The sequence below is a fragment of the Mya arenaria genome, chromosome 2 (assembly GCF_026914265.1).
Source record: "Mya arenaria isolate MELC-2E11 chromosome 2, ASM2691426v1".
NCBI lineage: Eukaryota > Metazoa > Mollusca > Bivalvia > Myida > Myidae > Mya > Mya arenaria.
In genome coordinates, this window is record NC_069123.1 from 23,991,157 (window position 1) to 24,009,075 (window position 17,919).

Sequence of the window (17,919 nt, forward strand, 5' to 3'; positions counted from 1 at the left end):
TATAGAAAAAATTTCCCCTGGTCGTCTCTTGTTTATAAATCAAGTTTAAATTTGATTTCACCCACTCGATTTAATTTTCCTCAGATAAAATCTGTACAATAAAACATAAAATTGGTGTGGCTTCTGTCTCAACAAAGGGATTTTTTTCAAATTCAAAACTTAATTCAGGAATTAATATAAAAGGGGAAACAATAAATATTTTATTACATGCCTTACTTTTCAATGTTCTTAAATGGGGAATAATGTATTAGCATAAAGCATTGTTCCTGTTCATTATAAATTAAATTTTTGCTGACAAATGCCTCCATTTTAATGAGGGACCATTCATTAATAATGTCACTTGATGACAGTTTCTAGGTTTTTTTAAGACAAAACCCACAACTTTTCATTACTATACTACAACTTCATTAATTTTAAACTTAAAAATTTCTACTATTTATTATATATAATTTATTATATGTATGAAAAAAGCATCAGTTTAAACCATTGTGTTAAAGTTATTGTCTAAAAATAAATAATAACTATCTTAGTGTTTTGCGCAAAATGTCTCTAAACTAACCACTGCAAATGTTCAAACCACTGTACAATCCTCTAAATAAACTTATTATTGACTTATTTGAACTTAGGCGATCTTGTCAAAAGCTGTCTAAAAAGTTCAATTAGAATCGAGAATTCAGATCATATTGGCAGAGACATGGGAGTAAACACTTATATAGTCATAGTGTCTTTATCATCACAAAATTACACATTTAAACAGACCACAGTAAAACCTCATTTGCAACCTCTTTCAGGAGTCCACTGGGAAATTGACAACCACATTATCCAATATTGGAAACTTCAAAAGTTTCGTTTTAAATTAATTTACAATTTGTGTCCCAGTAGACTGTTTCCCTAGATAGGTTAAAAAAACCCAGTCTACTTCAAAAAGGTAAACATCAACTAATAGTTCAGCACACATTTTTAGTCAGTTCCTCTCGATATTTCAAAACCTATTTCATGGGCTATTTCTTCTCATAATGGGACAGGAATATGACAGCTATCGAGGAATGGATGGATGTGTCTCGATCTCAATGAGCTAAACATCTCCCAGAACGGGCGTTACTTCGGTTATAAATAACAATTCCTACAAAACAATACAAAACTGTACAGCTGTGGCACTCTTTCACCGCATAGAAACTCCATATTCTGCAGATATTAATGGCCTCAGTATAAATATTCATGAACATATAAAACGTATTGCTTTCGTTTTAGACTTTGTTTCAGATCTGTTCTGACTGTTCAATTACAATTTACATCAACTGAAAAATAAAACAAACTGGGTTTTTTTTTATTGCACATTGATTGTAATAAACTCAGGAACTGTTACATTATATAATGTAAAATACACCTTCATTCCAAAATTATTATTTTTCACACACACATTTGTATGAGACCAAGTCAGTATTCATCATTAATATATGATCTTTGATGCAATTTGTTCTTATAACCAGCAAACCTCATGTTTATGGCACAGATCATGTTTACATATATATACATTTGTAGAACATCAATACAGTAGGGTTTCTAAGCTTCAGTTATGGAAAGGATGCTGCACTATCAATTTCATAATATTTAAGTACGCAATGTGCCCTGACCCTCCATCTTCTGCAGCACCCTGTCCTTTAAAAAACCTGGCTAAAACCCTAAATACGGACATGATCAATTCTTTTAAACCTAGTAAATTTTCAAAGGCATTTTCTCAGACATGAAGCAATTCTATAAGAACACAATTTGTCTGAGAATTATTTATTTATTTATTCAATGTATTTCACATATGTGTTTGTAACAATGAGCAGACAAATTTAGATGAAACAACGAAACCTGCAAATTATTCATGAGACTCCAATGAAGTGCTTACCAGTCCTTCTTTACATTTCGTTACACATATTACAAGGGCTTACAGAAAGACAGGCGTTACTTCGTGTAAAAACAGAAGGGGATAATGTCTGGTTTTAGGCGAGCACTAACAAGTGTGCAGTAAAGAGACCCAAGCACCACAACTGGATTCCATATCGCTCGTCTAATTTTCAGAGTCAGTTAAGGGGCTTAACTCAACAAACGCTTTAAGCCAGAGTGATGGGCCTTTAACTTATGTATATGATTGCATTTTACCACTTCAAAAGCATGTATATCAGTATAAAGTTGCATGCAATATGCAGAATGTCACCTAATAAAACACATCTGGCAATTAAGCATAATAACATATTATATTAATGTTAATTATATGTAATCTGACTCAAGTATTTATTTGAGCCTGATTGTTATGACAGATGAAAGCTGATAACAAAATATGAATCACTCTCAAGTCGGTAACAAGTCCCTGGGAAGAATCAATGAGAACGCAGGTGTCCTCTGTAAGAAAATGTACCCCTGGTGGGATCAAACCCACAAGCTCTTGGGTGAAAGGAAGACACCTATACCACTCTCACAACCTTTTTTGGTAGACAGGCACACACAACTATGCCACTAAAGCACTATCACCCTGGCAGGGAAAGAACCCAAAACCTTTTGAGTGAGAGGTGGACGCCTATACTACTAGACCACTATCACCCTTGTGTGGATCAAACCCACAACCTCTTGGGTGAGAGGTGGACACCTGTACCACTAGATCACTCATAAACCCACAACCTCTTGGGTGAGAGGTGGACGCCTATACCACTAGATCACTCATAAACCCACAACCTCTTGGGTGAGAGGTGGACACCTATACCACTAGACCACTCATAAACCCACAACCTCTTGACTGAGAGGTGGACACCTATACCACTAGATCACTCATAAACCCACAACCTCTTGGGTGAGAGGTGGACACCTATACCACTAGACCACTCATAAACCCACAACCTCTTGAGTGAGAGGTGGACACCTATACCACTAGACCACTCATAAACCCACAACCTATTGGGTGAGAGGTGGACACCTATACCACTAGATCACTCATAAACCCACAACCCCTTGGGTGAGAGGTGGACACCTATACCACTAGATCACTCATAAACCCACAACCTCTTGGGTGAGAGGTGAACACCTATACCACTAGATCACTCATAAACCCACAAACTCTTGGGTGAGAGGTGGACACCTATACCACTAGACCACTCATAAACCCACAACCTCGTGGGTGAGAGGTGGACACCTATACCACTAGATCACTCGTAAACCCACAACCTCTTGGGTGAGAGGTGGACACCTATACCACTAGATCACTCATAAACCCACAACCTCTTGAGTGAGAGGTGGACACCTATACCACTAGATCACTCATAAACCCACAACCTCGTGGGTGAGAGGTGGACGCCTACACTACAAGACCACTATCACCCTTGTGTGGATCAAACCCACAACCTCTTGGGTGAGAGGTGGACGCCTATACCACTAGATCACTCATAAACCCACAACCTCTTGGGTGAGAGGTGGACACCTATACCACTAGACCACTCATAAACCCACAACCTCTTGGGTGAGAGGTGGACACCTATACCACTAGACCACTCATAAACCCACAACCTCTTGAGTGAGAGGTAGACACCTATACCACTAGATCACTCATAAACCCACAACCTCTTGGGTGAGAGGTGGACACCTATAGCACTAGACCACTCATAAACCCACAACCTATTGGGTGAGAGGTGGACACCTATACCACTAGATCACTCATAAACCCACAACCTCTTGGGTGAGAGGTGGACGCCTATACAACTAGATCACTCATAAACCCACAACCTCTTGGGTGAGAGGTGGACGCCTATACCACTAGATCACTCATAAACCCACAACCTCTTGGGTGAGAGGTGGACACCTATACCACTAGATCACTCATAAACCCACAACCTCTTGGGTGAGAGGTGGACACCTATACCACTAGATCACTCATAAACCCACAACCTCTTGGGTGAGAGGTGGACACCTATACCACTAGACCACTCATAAACCCACAACCTCTTGGGTGAGAGGTTGACACCTATACCACTAGACCACTCATAAACCCACAACCTCTTGACTGAGAGGTGGACACCTATACCACTAGATCACTCATAAACCCACAACCTCTTGGGTGAGAGGTGGACACCTATACCACTAGATCACTCATAAACCCACAACCTCTTGGGTGAGAGGCGGACACCTATACCACTAGATCACTCATAAACCCACAACCTCTTGGGTGAGAGATGCACACCTATACCACTAGATCACTCATAAACCCACAACCTCTTGGGTGAGAGGCAGACACCTATACCACTAGATCACTCATAAACCCACAACCTTTTGACTGAGAAGTGCTCACAACTTGGTAGCTGGGATCAAACCCACAATGTCATGAGTGAGAGATGGACACTTATAGCAGTAGACCACTCTCACCCTGGTTAATACTGAGCCCATAACCTCTTTGATAAAAGACTGACACCTGTATCACTATTCTGGCTGGGATCAAACCAACAACCCCTTTGGTGAAAGGCAGACCTCTATGCCACTAAACCACTCCAATCCTGGAAGAGAAAGATCCCACAACCTGGGTGAAAGGCAGATAGCTGTACCACTTGACCACTCTCATCCTGATGGTTACAAACCCTCAACCTCTGGGTGAAATGTAAACGTCTTAACCACTAGATCACTATAACAAGTAAGGAGAAGTTGGTGTCAAAATGTAATTTTAGACGAGAACAAAATCAGGGACAGATTTAGGATTTGGAGTTAGCGGGCATAGCTTCGGGGGGTGTCATAATCTCATCTTAGATGAAAACAAAATTAGGGGCAGATTCTGGCCCATGAATAAGCAAGTGAAACACTCTATAACATTTATTTATCAAATGGAAGTCCAAACATTACATACCCTTAAATAAATACAAACAAATACAATATATAAGTATATATTTTCCCCCAAACAAGATAAAAAATATCGCCCTTTTTTACTGGAGCATTGATCTCTAAACATTTACCATATCTAGCAATATTATGAGTGCCATTCATGAATATGTTGTTAGGATTGTTGAATAAAAGGTTTGGAATCAAGTTCGAACATTATATGTATCATGTTAGTACTTTTTGCCAATTATACAACACTATATTTCCCGTATCAAAGAGCGCCGCAACCATTCCCTTAAAAGCGAAAAAAACACACAAACTGACACAGCTTTGATCACTTTATCATTACCCATAAAACCTACTTTTATTCTGATGCGGAAACTGGTCATAATTTTATTAACTGAAGCAAACTCAATGTTATCATTAATGAATGACATGTTGTGATGAAATCCATTCCCGTTTTGTATATTTTCTGATGAAATTCATTTCACCTACCTGATCAAAACCAACAGGAACTATCAGATCGGATTAAGTTAAAAGAGTAACCAAAAGTCTGATTTTCATCAATCAGTGCCAACACATTATGTAGAATGTTTAATTAAGTCAGTTTTTTTCCCATTAGGCCAAAATGAATAAAAAATTTGGCTGGCTTTATCCCACCCATATTTTGAGATTTTTTTTTACTCTCTAAACCACAAATTTTGTGATGAAAAGAAAAGACCACCCATGACCCGAGAGACTAAAAAAACGGTAAAGGCCAAACAAACTTTTTATTTATCATGGCCTAAAGCACCTATTTTTAGGTTAGGCTTACAAAAAAAATACATTTGGTTCGGGTGACCCGACCCTACCGTTTTTATAGTCAATCGGAAAAAAAAAATGAAAAACTAAAAAAACAAAAAAAATACTAAAAAAAACCTTAAATGCTTATACAGAAGATAACTTTAACACTATTCTCCAATGATGAAAATAACATTCTTATAAAAAAAAAAAGCCTACCTACCCTACCTATTTTTGAAAAGGATGTTACCCTAACCGAACAATTAATTTTTTTAGGCCTTTATAATCTGAAATCCGTCTATACCAATGATTGGAGGTTAGACTGAGGACTTATGTCACCTCTCACAAGACCAAACGTAGCTTCTTATGTTGTATAGGATGATTTGTGGAAGGGCCGGCTTCGTTCCACCTCATAGTTTTTGGCTTATTTTAGTCAAAATAATGCATTCTGGTATATGCATGATATGCATACTGTTGTAACAACATTGCCAGGAAAAGTTGGATCTTTGGCTGTCGGTTTTCTTTGAAACTTGTTGATCTATTAAATCAGAATGATGATTCCCATCAGCAGAGACAAAAGTATATATGGCCTTATTTTCATTATAACACTCAGTAAATAGAAGCTTTAAAAATTGAGCCTTTGGGCCTTACGTTGTGACCATTTAATTCTAGATAAAGATAAAGAATCACACAGAAGGAACTAAACTAATATACCTTGAGCATGAAACAGATCTGCTACAAAGTGATAAGCAAATTTAATTAAGGGACCAAAGAAAAAAGACTGCAATTAGAGAAAAAAAAGTTAACGGAATGTGTATGGAATTTAACAAATTAATGTGAAACAATTACGAGGATGAAAGTTTGTCACAATAAAGAAAAAAACCCTCATAAATTGGGTGTTTCATGATTAAAATGCCTGGTGATATTTACAATTAATAAACATTATAATTATAGGAAAATATTTAAAAAAAAATGTGAATTTATTAGTACTGTAAACCGTCACTTGCGCAATGGTCAAAATAAAATGTAAGATAAAGAAGTGATTTTAGTTTGTTTATATTTTAATCTTAAAAGTAGATCACAATCGCCTTCTAATTCTTCTGTTACACTGTATTCATACCGTGAGAAAATTGATGTTAAATTCTTGTTTATGTGAATATATGTGAGGCAAGGGTGACAACTCTTCTTCCAATTACAATACAACCTTATACATCAGGTGTTAAAAGGTACGCTTTATGCCACTCATCCGATACACATCCTCTGCATCAGAGTTTGCGTTAATCATGTGTCAGAAAATGATGAAGTATTAGACCTGAAGTAATATTTTATTGATTAAGAAGGGCTCGTTCATTACCCTCACTCCACTCATTCTTAATAATTAAAATGTTACTTCAGGTCATCTTACTATTACTTAAATCTCATGTTATAATTAAATACACTTCAATAACCCTGTACTGTCTGTTGTCTGTGCAGGCTAGTGGTCTTAGTGGTTGGTTTAAAACTTGTAGTGATCAAGTTAAACTTAAGCTTTCTTCACAAAACTTCTATGGAATAACATTAGAATGAGTGTCTATGCAAATTTGAGAGTCAGCTTTCCGGAAAGATTTCCTTGCGGAACTAATGAAACTGCCTCATTAATTATTCATGAAACGGAGATTTTCCTCACCAAATGCTGGTACACAACGAAGCATACCGTGATGGTATATCAAAGCATACCGTGATGGTATATCAAAGCATACCGTGATGGTATTCTATATATAAAAGGAAATCAGAGTTGTAATTAATTGAAATCTTGTCATGGAGTGTTTAAGCCTGGCATGTTTAAGTCTGGCATGCAAATTCGCAGATCATGACTTGCAGGAATCTATTTTTAACTTGCGCAATAAACAGATCCTGCGAAGGGTGTTTTTGCTAATTAATTAATTCAGGAATCAAGTACTTTCGCTTTAGGAAATTATTTACAATTCAAAATCTATGCCGTAAACGATACATAAAAAATAAACATATTTGAAGTATTGTCAGATGCATACTTATAAAACTACATACATATCCGAAACTAACAATTTCATAATTTTTAATAAAATAGTATTCAAACTAATGTTTGACCCCATAAAAGAATTATTAAAAGGCAGCTGTGAGAAAATAACAAAAAAAACCCCTCACACCATACCATTTCATTGGTATCCAACATGGAAATCCTTTTAACTCCGAGATCAATAACCTTTTCTTGTATCATTTAAACACAGGCATAGCAAAAGTCCAAGACTTCCTGATGTTCCATGGCAATATCTCAAGTAACTGAAGTACCGCATGATAATAGAACCACCATAGATCTAGTCTATATTCATGATAATATTATAACCCAAATGAGGAAAACAGTAAACAATTGGATATCGCACCAACCACGCACTCTTCCCACCAAAGTTAGGAGTCAATAATGACGTTTTTTGTTGTTGTTTTTCTTCTTATGTTTTTTCTACATCATTTAGAGAAACTGTAACTCTCCAAGAGCAAAGTTCACCATTGTGTTCGGTAAATTAACCTTAAGGTAACTTCAATAAATGAGGTAAAAGTAGAGGAAGGAATCCAAATCCTCAGCTGAGTCTACTACTGGTACTTCATTACTGAGCAGAATTGCAATTAGATAGCTTAGTGCATGCTGATTTCTGATCCACAATCATATTACTAATTGCTATTGTTATATGGCCATGATTCTCTTTCATCAACATGGTTAATTGCCAAGGAAATAACATCAATAACTTTAATTAATTGCTGATCAATACATATCTTTTACTGTATTTTTCTAATTTACTGTACTTATATATACAGTGGTCAACATAATATTTTGTCCGAAAGAGAAGGAACTATTTCTCGATTTTTCCAATACATTTATTTAAGCAAATCAGCAGTCAAGCATTATTGATTTTTTTATCAGGGGAATCACAGCGTATTATCTGTGCTAGAGTAGTTTTATAACTATCCTAGCCTATTATCTTCATTAAAATTTGGTTTAACCTACGTGTATCAAAGGGCAATAACTCTGTTTCATTTGTAATTTTAATTCAAACATTGACTGATAGCCAAAATGATCTTAAAATTTATTTAAATATGTAACTTTATTATGGAAGCCAGTTAAGTTCGAATCTGTACCATTTAACATACAAAGGGCAGTTAATTAAGAATAATAAACGTATTTATTAACTTAATATAAAAGCTATTGTTCATTTTTTCTTTACTAAACCATTCTATCAGCAAGAGCAGAGTGCAGCCCAGCTGCCAAATTAATTGTTTGGTAAAAAATAAATTATAACCTACTTGGTGTTGGCGGGAATGCCTCTCGTATATAGCCAGCCTGCATGCGTGAACTGCTAAATCACTGACTTAATAAAACCAATTAATAACTTGATGGAAAAATGGCAGTATATGACATGTTTTCGTTAGGGGCTTTCTAAATTATTAAATAAGAATCCGTCAGAAATCCTGTTGGCGAAGGAATGAGTATAGACACCAGGGGCATTTAAACTGACTGCTTACAATTAACAATCATTTCTGAAAAACAAGAGGCACATCAGTGCCTGTGCTCCACTGGCCAAAAGGTTCAAGCAAAGACCACCTAACGAACATTTTCGTCAAGTTTCATAGAAATACAATCATCAATTTTTGAGGAGAAGTTATTTAAAAAAATATTTTACATTAATAGCTCTGGCTGCCATGTTGTGCAGTGGACCGAAATGATTTGGGCAATTTGAGTAAAGGAGCACCAAACAAACATTTCTGTCAAGTTTTATCGAAAAAAGGTCATCGGTTTCGACGACAAGTCGTATAAAGTTTTTTTTATTTTTTAGCTCTGGCAGCCATGGTGTGCAGTGGACTGGAACCATTTAACAAATTTTGGTTAATGACCATCCAAGGAACATTTCTGTCAAGTTTCATCAAAATCTGATCATCGGTTAACATTTAATCTGAATAGATTATGAAGCAAATATCTAACCTGAACAAGAACTGACGAGATAGAATCGACTTGGTGTTTCACTTACACTTTTCGGCCATTTAAGTTACTAAAAATAGCTGTTTCATAAACTTTCAGAATGTCACTTAAACGAAAATTAATGTTCAGTCTATATATACTTTCCTATGTATAAATGTAAGGTTTTTAAATTGATCTTTTTGTGAGAACTTTATGCTTATATGTTTACTCATAAATTATTATTGTTTAAAAATTATTTAAAGATGCTATACGTGAAAAATTAAGACATTATTTTTTTTTCTATTAAAGGGAGGTAATTCAGTAGTAAAATGTAATCAAAGCTATTAAAGCATGGCATTTCTTTTCTAACCATGTTGATATTATTACAGTCTATTCAAGCAAGATGCCTTTTGTTTTTACATAGTACCCATAGGTTCTGAAAAACAAGGAGCACTATTCCCAACAGAAGGATGTCACTCCCTATCACTGCATGAGCATCATAATAAAGAAATGTTTACTCAAACTGCAAGCTGCTCAATTGAAATAGGTATTTACCTCAAGCATACAGTTTTATAATGTGGCAAAATAGTCGGACTACTAGATTGTCATTCGGACTAGTAAAATATGCCATTATGCTAGTCCAACTGGCTAGTAGGTTGAAATGTTTTTCGTGAAGACTGCGGACGAGAAGTCCTTAAAGGTTTTTCTATTTTTAACTCTCGCAGCCATGTTGTGCAGCGGACCGGAACCATTTGGGCAATTTTGGTTAAAGGGCATCCCGATGAACATTTATGTAAAGTTTCATCAAAATCTGATAATCGGTTTCTGAGAAGATGTAGTTTAACGTTTTTTTCTATTCTTAGCTCTGGTGCCCATGTTGTGCAGCAGACCAGAACTGTTTGGGCTATTTTGGTTAAGGACTACCCAAGTAACATTTCGGTCAAGTTTCATTGCAATACGATCATCGGTTTCTGAGGAGAAGTCGTTTAAAGGTTTTTCTATTTTTACCTCTGGGGGCCATCTTGTGCAGTGGACCGAAACCATTGAAGCAAATTTGATAAAGGACCATCCAAGGAACATTTCTGTTAAGTTTCATCAAAATCTGATCATCGGTTTCTGAGAAGATGTTCTTAAAAGGTGTTTCTATTTTTTTGCCCTGGCAGCCATGTTGTGCAGCGGACCGGAACCATTTGAGCAATTTTGGTTAAGGACCACCCAAGGAACAATTCTGTCAAGTTTCATCAAAATCTGCCTATCCGTTTCAGGAGATGTCGTTTAAAGATTTTGCTATTTTTAGCTGTGGCTGCCATATTGTGCAATGGACCAGAACCATTTGAGCAATTTTAATAAAGGACCACCCAAGGAACATTACTGTCAAGTTTCATCAAAATCTGCCGAACCGTTTCAGAGGAGATGTCGTTTAAAGATTTTGCTATTTTTAGCTCTGGCGGCCATATTGTGCAATGGACCGGAACCATTTGAGCAATTTTGGTAAAGGACCACCAAAGGAACATTCCTGTGAAGTTTTGTCAAAATCTGCCTATCCGTTTCAGAGGAGATGTCGTTCAAAGATTTTGCTATTTTTAGCTGTGGCGGCCATATTGTGCAATGGACCAGAACCATTTGAGCAATTTTTATAAAGGACCACCCAAGGAACATTACTGTCAAGTTTCATCAAAATCTGCTGAACCGTTTCAGAGGAGATGTCGTTTAAAGATTTTGCTATTTTTAGCTCTGGCGGCCATATTGTGCAATGGACCGGAACCATTTGAGCAATTTTGGTAAAGGACCACCAAAGGAACATTCCTGTGAAGTTTTGTCAAAATCCGCTTATCAGTTTCAGAGGAGATGTCGTTTAAAGTAAAAGTTTACGCAGGCACGCACGCACGCACGCACGCACGCACGCACTCACGACGGACAATCTGTGACGACATAAGCTCCATGGCCTTCGGCCAGTGGAGCTAAAAAACAGGGGGTAGCCTAAAATGTTTTATATTTTCCGTTAACTTTCAACCATGCAAGCAGCATTCATTCAAAGACGTCTTTTTAACATATAAAACATAAAGGCAATCAACATTGGCATTTTTTTTCCATCTTTTTGCTTGTTTTTTGTTAAAAATACAAACAACCAATAAAAAAGGTAAAGTCATAGATATCTATAAAAATTTGCCCGAGGTGAACGAACCTAGCATGATGTGTTAGAAGATGAGATCTGGAACTTGCATCAGGCTTACACCAAATTGATGTTTTGTTCTACAGATTTACTGCACCTTCTTTTCAGGAAAAACACTCTTGTAATGCCATGTTGCACCAAAACAACCCAAAACATGTTATTATTACGTCTCTGACAACTCCCCGAAGACTGAAACAGTTCTAAAATCTAAAATCTAGAAATATTGTTTTCAAAGCTACCCTTTCGAAAACTGATGTCTACTCTGAAACAGGAGCTTAGATGAAGAGAGGTAATACTGACAGAGGAGGTAAAATAGCTTTTAATTTTCTTCAAAAGAATGAAATTGACATGTTCAAATAAACAAGGAGAGATAACTCTGCAATTAAGTTCCCTAGAGTTATTATTCTTGCAAGGTGCACAACTTCACATTGCGATAATTTTCTAAGACTCTGTACCAAGATTCAATCAATTGTTTCAAGCAGTTTTTCAAGTGTCAGGAAAACGTTGCATTGTAAGAAAAATAAGAAGAATAATTACAAGTACAGTATGTCTCCCTTTCAGTCGAGGTGGGGGGGGGGGGGGGGGGGGGGAGGGGGGGTGACACAAAAATGACTACTCTGTGAGGTATAAACTTAAAATTACAGTAAGGAGGGTCAGTCAATCTGTTCTAAACTATGCAGAAAAAATTGGTTCACCTTTGCCTGCCCCCTTTTTTAAACAAAATGTTAACACCGTATTTTTATTTGGCTCACTCACCACAATTCCAACCTGCGGTCTGGAACTTACATTATCACTCTAAATTCTAAATAACAGGTGTTTCCTCTTGTGTTGAAGAACTTATTGCAATAATATGAAGGTTTAATTCTCATTTCACTTGAACTATGAGAGTTTTATTTACTGCAGAAGGTTTATTTTGCTATCTTTTCTTTTACAATTTTACTGTCTGAAGTTTTTTTTCTGTAAAAACTTATGGGCCACTAAATCATTCTAATTATTATTGCCAAAAAAATCTTATGTATAAACTAGGAAACAGAATGGTATTATAGGAGGCATACAGGTCTTGCTAGTCCCATCCTCAGGCCCCGATTTCTTCTTAGTTTAACACGCTTAAATAGCAAAACTTCTTACTGATTTACTGAACCTTCTTTTCAGGAAATGCAAAACCAATGCTATGTACCTTAGTTTTTGTTCTAGTTTTTATTCAATAAAAATCATTATTATTGGACAGATAACTTCAATAAAATGTCTTATTAAACTTTTAAAAAGTAATATTACCATTACACAAAATATAGAAGAACAAAAATAATGAGCTTAGCTTAATCCTGTATTAACTGACTGAGTAGTTTCGAGAAATAAGACCCAGGGATGATAAAATTCTGGATCAATCCTGAAATCAGTATTGAGAACTTTCCATTTCTACCCCCACCCCTCCCCAGAAATCCCGGCGTCTGATATACAGTATAAGGCTTTTGACAAGTCCATTACAAACCTTAAGGCACGTCACTCACATCGATTGATGGATTAAGTTATAACGGCAGTAGAAAATCGGTTAAGCATCAGCAGACGATAAAAAATAAAATTTGTACGATAGTTTTTACTAAGTATGATTCTGTATTTAAAACCAATGGACATTCATCATGTGAAGTGGCACTGTAGATGTGTGAAGAACTCATACCATTATTTGAAATACTTAAATTAGGTTTGAGAAAATTCAAAGGGGCACAAGATACAGTTTTAGCTTATACCATGGGCGTCAACGAAATACAATTTGAGGGCTTCACGGAGAGTGACATCAGGATGACAGATTTAAATTGTTGTTAATTGATTTCTTTATACAGTATTGCAATGAATTATTTATGTGCTGTATACCATTGTTATTTCAATACATTTTATCATTTATGTACATGTGTTTTACTATTCAATAATAATTTGCCATTTTCACGATTAAATAAAATTTGTCAAAACAATTAGGATTTTTTTCTTGATTTTTCTCGCATTTTTTGCCTGAGTCCTTTAATATGATAGTGTTCTATACACAATGATTTACTGTAATTATTTTCAAGATTTTCTGGATTATCATCCATGCATTTTTTTAAACCTTGTTTAACGATGCAAAGCATACTGTCAAACATGACACTGAGTACTCAATGAAGCACAGACTGAAATGTGCAAACCAATATTAGTGTTTACGCTCATGTCTCTGCCAATTTGATCGCTGGACAGATTCTGATTTAAACATTTATAAATCCTAAGACAAATTGATTGTCAAAGCTCCATTTAGAAGAGACATATTGTTGTCTGTCCATCCATCATACTTTCCTGTCAGCCCCGTACCTGCTAAACCACTGGTAGGAATTTCATAAAACTATCAAATGTTCACCACATCGAGACAATGTTCAGATTCGAAATTCCAGACGCTCTGGCTGAAGGTCAAGGTCATAGATTTTGTGTCTGATCCCTTGAAAAATAAGGTAAGTTACTAATCATACCCAACCCCAATTCCAGATGTGCCAAGTCACAATTCAAGGTCTCCTAAACCCTTTATGAATTTTCTTTAAACCTGGATCAATGGTTTATCACAGTGAGGGGAATTGCAGATCACATTTTACAGCCCTTTGGACCATGGAAAGGTCACAGCTCTCAAGGTTAAAGCTTTCACCCATAGATTATGTGTCCACTCTGTTTCTCCTTAACCCCTGAAAGGTTTATCATAAAACTTGGGTTAAATCTTCTCCACATCAACATTAAATGTGACTGAGATAACCACTCCACTCCCCTCCCCCTCCTCACTCTTCAATCATGACCTTGCCAGTGACATTGCAAATATTTTTATTCTTGGGCATTTAAATGAAAACCCAAACAAGTTTAAAATGGTATAAGGGAAACAACTCCATTATTCAAAGAAAACTAGTTAGTTACAGTCATCTTCCCTGATATGCAGTAGCAACCAAGATAGGGACAATCTCAAAATTATCGATTTAATAATATTTACTAAACTGTTCATTATTAACTCTATTATTATAACAATATATTCAAGAGTCACTTTGATAAATCGATGATCGATATAAATACATTTTATCACAAGAGATAAAAATGTTTTAATGTTATATAAAACACTAAAGCTTTTAAGAACTTCTGATAACTATTGCTTTTTAGATTTACTTTCACATAGAAGTGGCTCAGCATAAACTGCATGCAATTGAAAATCAAATGCAAAAGATTGCAGTGTTTTATCCACTTTCAAGGGAATGGTGGTGGTGCCCTTTGACGGGGGAAAAATAGCATTGTTTTGCAAGGGGGAAATACTAGAACCCAGAATTCATATAGTGTTCAACTTGTTTTCCAAACTTTTTATTTAACAAACCTATCGGCATATTCATGAATGGCACTTTTTTATAATATAGTGAAACATTTGCTAAATGTCTAGAGGTCAATGTTCTTCAAAAAAAATAAAATTTCAAAGGGATTTTTTTTTTTTGCTGGATAGGGAAAACATAAATACTTTTTTTCAGGAGGAAAATGTGGCCGAATTTCGGCCCAAAAAAGGGCCTAAAAACCTTACTCAGGATTTGAAAACAAATTTCTCAAGAAATTCCATTCCCGGATGTGAAAATCAATGCACCTCAATATAATTAGTTCAACACTTTGACCTTTTTTTGTATTTGCTAAGAACATGAATATAATGGTAAATTGGCGGGGGCGTTAGACTCTCTGATGAATCAATTCTCCATATCTGAATCAAAGTCTGAATATTTGTTTCTCAATATAAAATCCCACATGACTGGTATTTTGGATAAATGAATTGAAAAACAACATCACTGTAAAGAAAATGTCTAGTTCAATCAACTTCATGCAAAAGCTGAAATCAGACAACAATCATTTTCAATTTATCAAAGCTTGAAGTACCGACTTATTTATGCCCTAAAATGTACATTGGCGTTTATGAATCACCAGTCAACATCATTGTACTTTCAGCCATGTGCTTAAAACATTAGGGACTTAAATTGGCCTTATTACATAATCAATCATCAGAAATAATCAGTCAAGCCAATTTGTTAAATTTTTGATTATGTAATGTTAAATTTTTGATTATGTAATAACAATTCAGCAGCTCATATAAATGTTTAAAAATGTATCAAACAATGAATGAACATGAAAGCAAATCTGATGTTATATTTCGTTTCTTTGAATTGAGAATATTGAGTTATTTAGCTCAATACAAAACAATTTTTTCTATCTATATGGAGAATAAAGCCACATACTGATAACCCATTCCAAGTTTATGGAATCGATTATCATCAACTTTAACAGCAAACGAAATATTTTAAACAATACTCGATCATTGTTTTAGTGAGTTAAACAATGATGAGTATTATTTAAAATCAATCCTTTGATGAAGTTTTATTAACAAAGCTTTTTATTTTGGCACAAAATATTCGTACAATTAACAGAGCATAAATTTCCTATAAAAGTGAATATGCGAACATTTTAGTATGGAACAACATACATTTCTGATGAGTCCAACCGAATTGTTCTTGGTTCTGAAGCTGCTAATCAGAGGCTTCAAGTTCTGTGAGATTGGATTTTGTTCTATTCACTGTTAGATACACAAGTTCCATGATCATAATTGGCACACATTTCATGAGGCCCTTGGGAGGTATTCTTAAGTCATTTCCGGACTTATTTAAGTCACTTTCCTTATATCTGTATCTCTTTATTCATAATATTATGGAAAAAAAACTTAAAAATTCCCGAAATTCATTACCTTACTGACCTTGATGAAAAAAACAAACTTACCTTAATCAAATTAATGTTAAAAACACTATTAATACATTTCTTTTAATTTGACTATGAAAATTTAAAGAAACTGACTTAAGTTAGGAATTGACTTAGGATGCTTTATAAATACGGTCCCTGTGTTTCTATTTGGATCAGTGATGGGAGAAATACTGCTAATCCATGAGACTTTCTTCAGTTCTTGTACGAACAGTGATTTTTGCCTTGAAGGCATTTTTTCACACAATGCCAGCTGATGCCTTTAATTAGCTTCATTTACAAGTTCAATTCAGCCTTTAAATCAGAGTCTTATAATGACATCCAACCACAAAATGAAATCGATACAGCTTTCCTAGGAATTAGCAAGTGTATTTTTAACCCATCATGGTACATAATCTGAAAAATTCTCACTGCTTTTTTTTTTAATACTTTTTGCCATCATTAATCAGATCTGGGGGAAATATCTGCAGATTTTCAGCCTAGATAATAATCAGTTAATGAGTGCAGGGTTTTATCAAACTATTTAACAATTAAAAAGATTCGTGCCTGTTCAATAGGGTCTGACATCGAAAAATAAATGTGTGAAATATAAATAGAACACTAGCAATACCACATGTTCAAATAAGAGCACTATTTTTAGCATAATTATGTTGAAAAAAATAACACATAAAATGCTATATTTTGCCAAAAAAGCTGTTAGTAAATGCTAAAGAAAATGAATGATTTTAGGCAAAAAAATACAAAATTCTGTTGAATATAATCTGCCTGTCGCTGTTTGGTGTTTAATGTTTAAAAAACTAATTTTTAATGAATTTTGAAAAAAAGCGCCAAAATAAAATCTGTGATTGAGTCCTTATAAGCCATTTTTCACTGTTTTCTATGTCTAACATATGATTAATTGAGCCTTAAGTCAGCATTTTTTTAAAGGAAAATTAAATCAATACAGCTTCCTTGGAAATCAACAATCATTCCATCATGGCATAAAATCTGAAAATATTCTCACTGATTTTTATGCCTTTTGCCATCAGATCAATCAGATCTGGAGGATTAATATCTGAAGATTCTCAGCCTTGATGATAGCTAATCAGTTCATTTAGAGCTAATGGGTATTTTTAATCTAATTATCTCACAATTAATTTGCATGAATGAGGATAACAATGTAATTTGCAAACACTAATCTCTTTTGTTTTCAATTAATAAAAATAAAGAGATCAATGATATGGTTCATTAAAACAGTTTTTAATAATGCCACATTAATAAATCGTTTTGATGTGGGTAGATACCAAGGCTTTTTTGTCTTGTGTTTAAAGCTGCACAGTCAATAATTGATTTATTTTTTTTAACTTTTTTTTTTGTCTTTGAACGAGCCACATTTTGCATA

The 17,919-nt window shown here is 35.1% G+C and overlaps 1 protein-coding gene across 1 annotated transcript in view; it reads right to left on the bottom strand.

The window, feature by feature from the left end:
- The window catches only part of LOC128206489 (cAMP-dependent protein kinase regulatory subunit-like), a 103,186-nt gene that overhangs the window by 63,531 nt on the left and 21,736 nt on the right, over nucleotides 1-17,919 (bottom strand). The window lies entirely within an intron of this gene.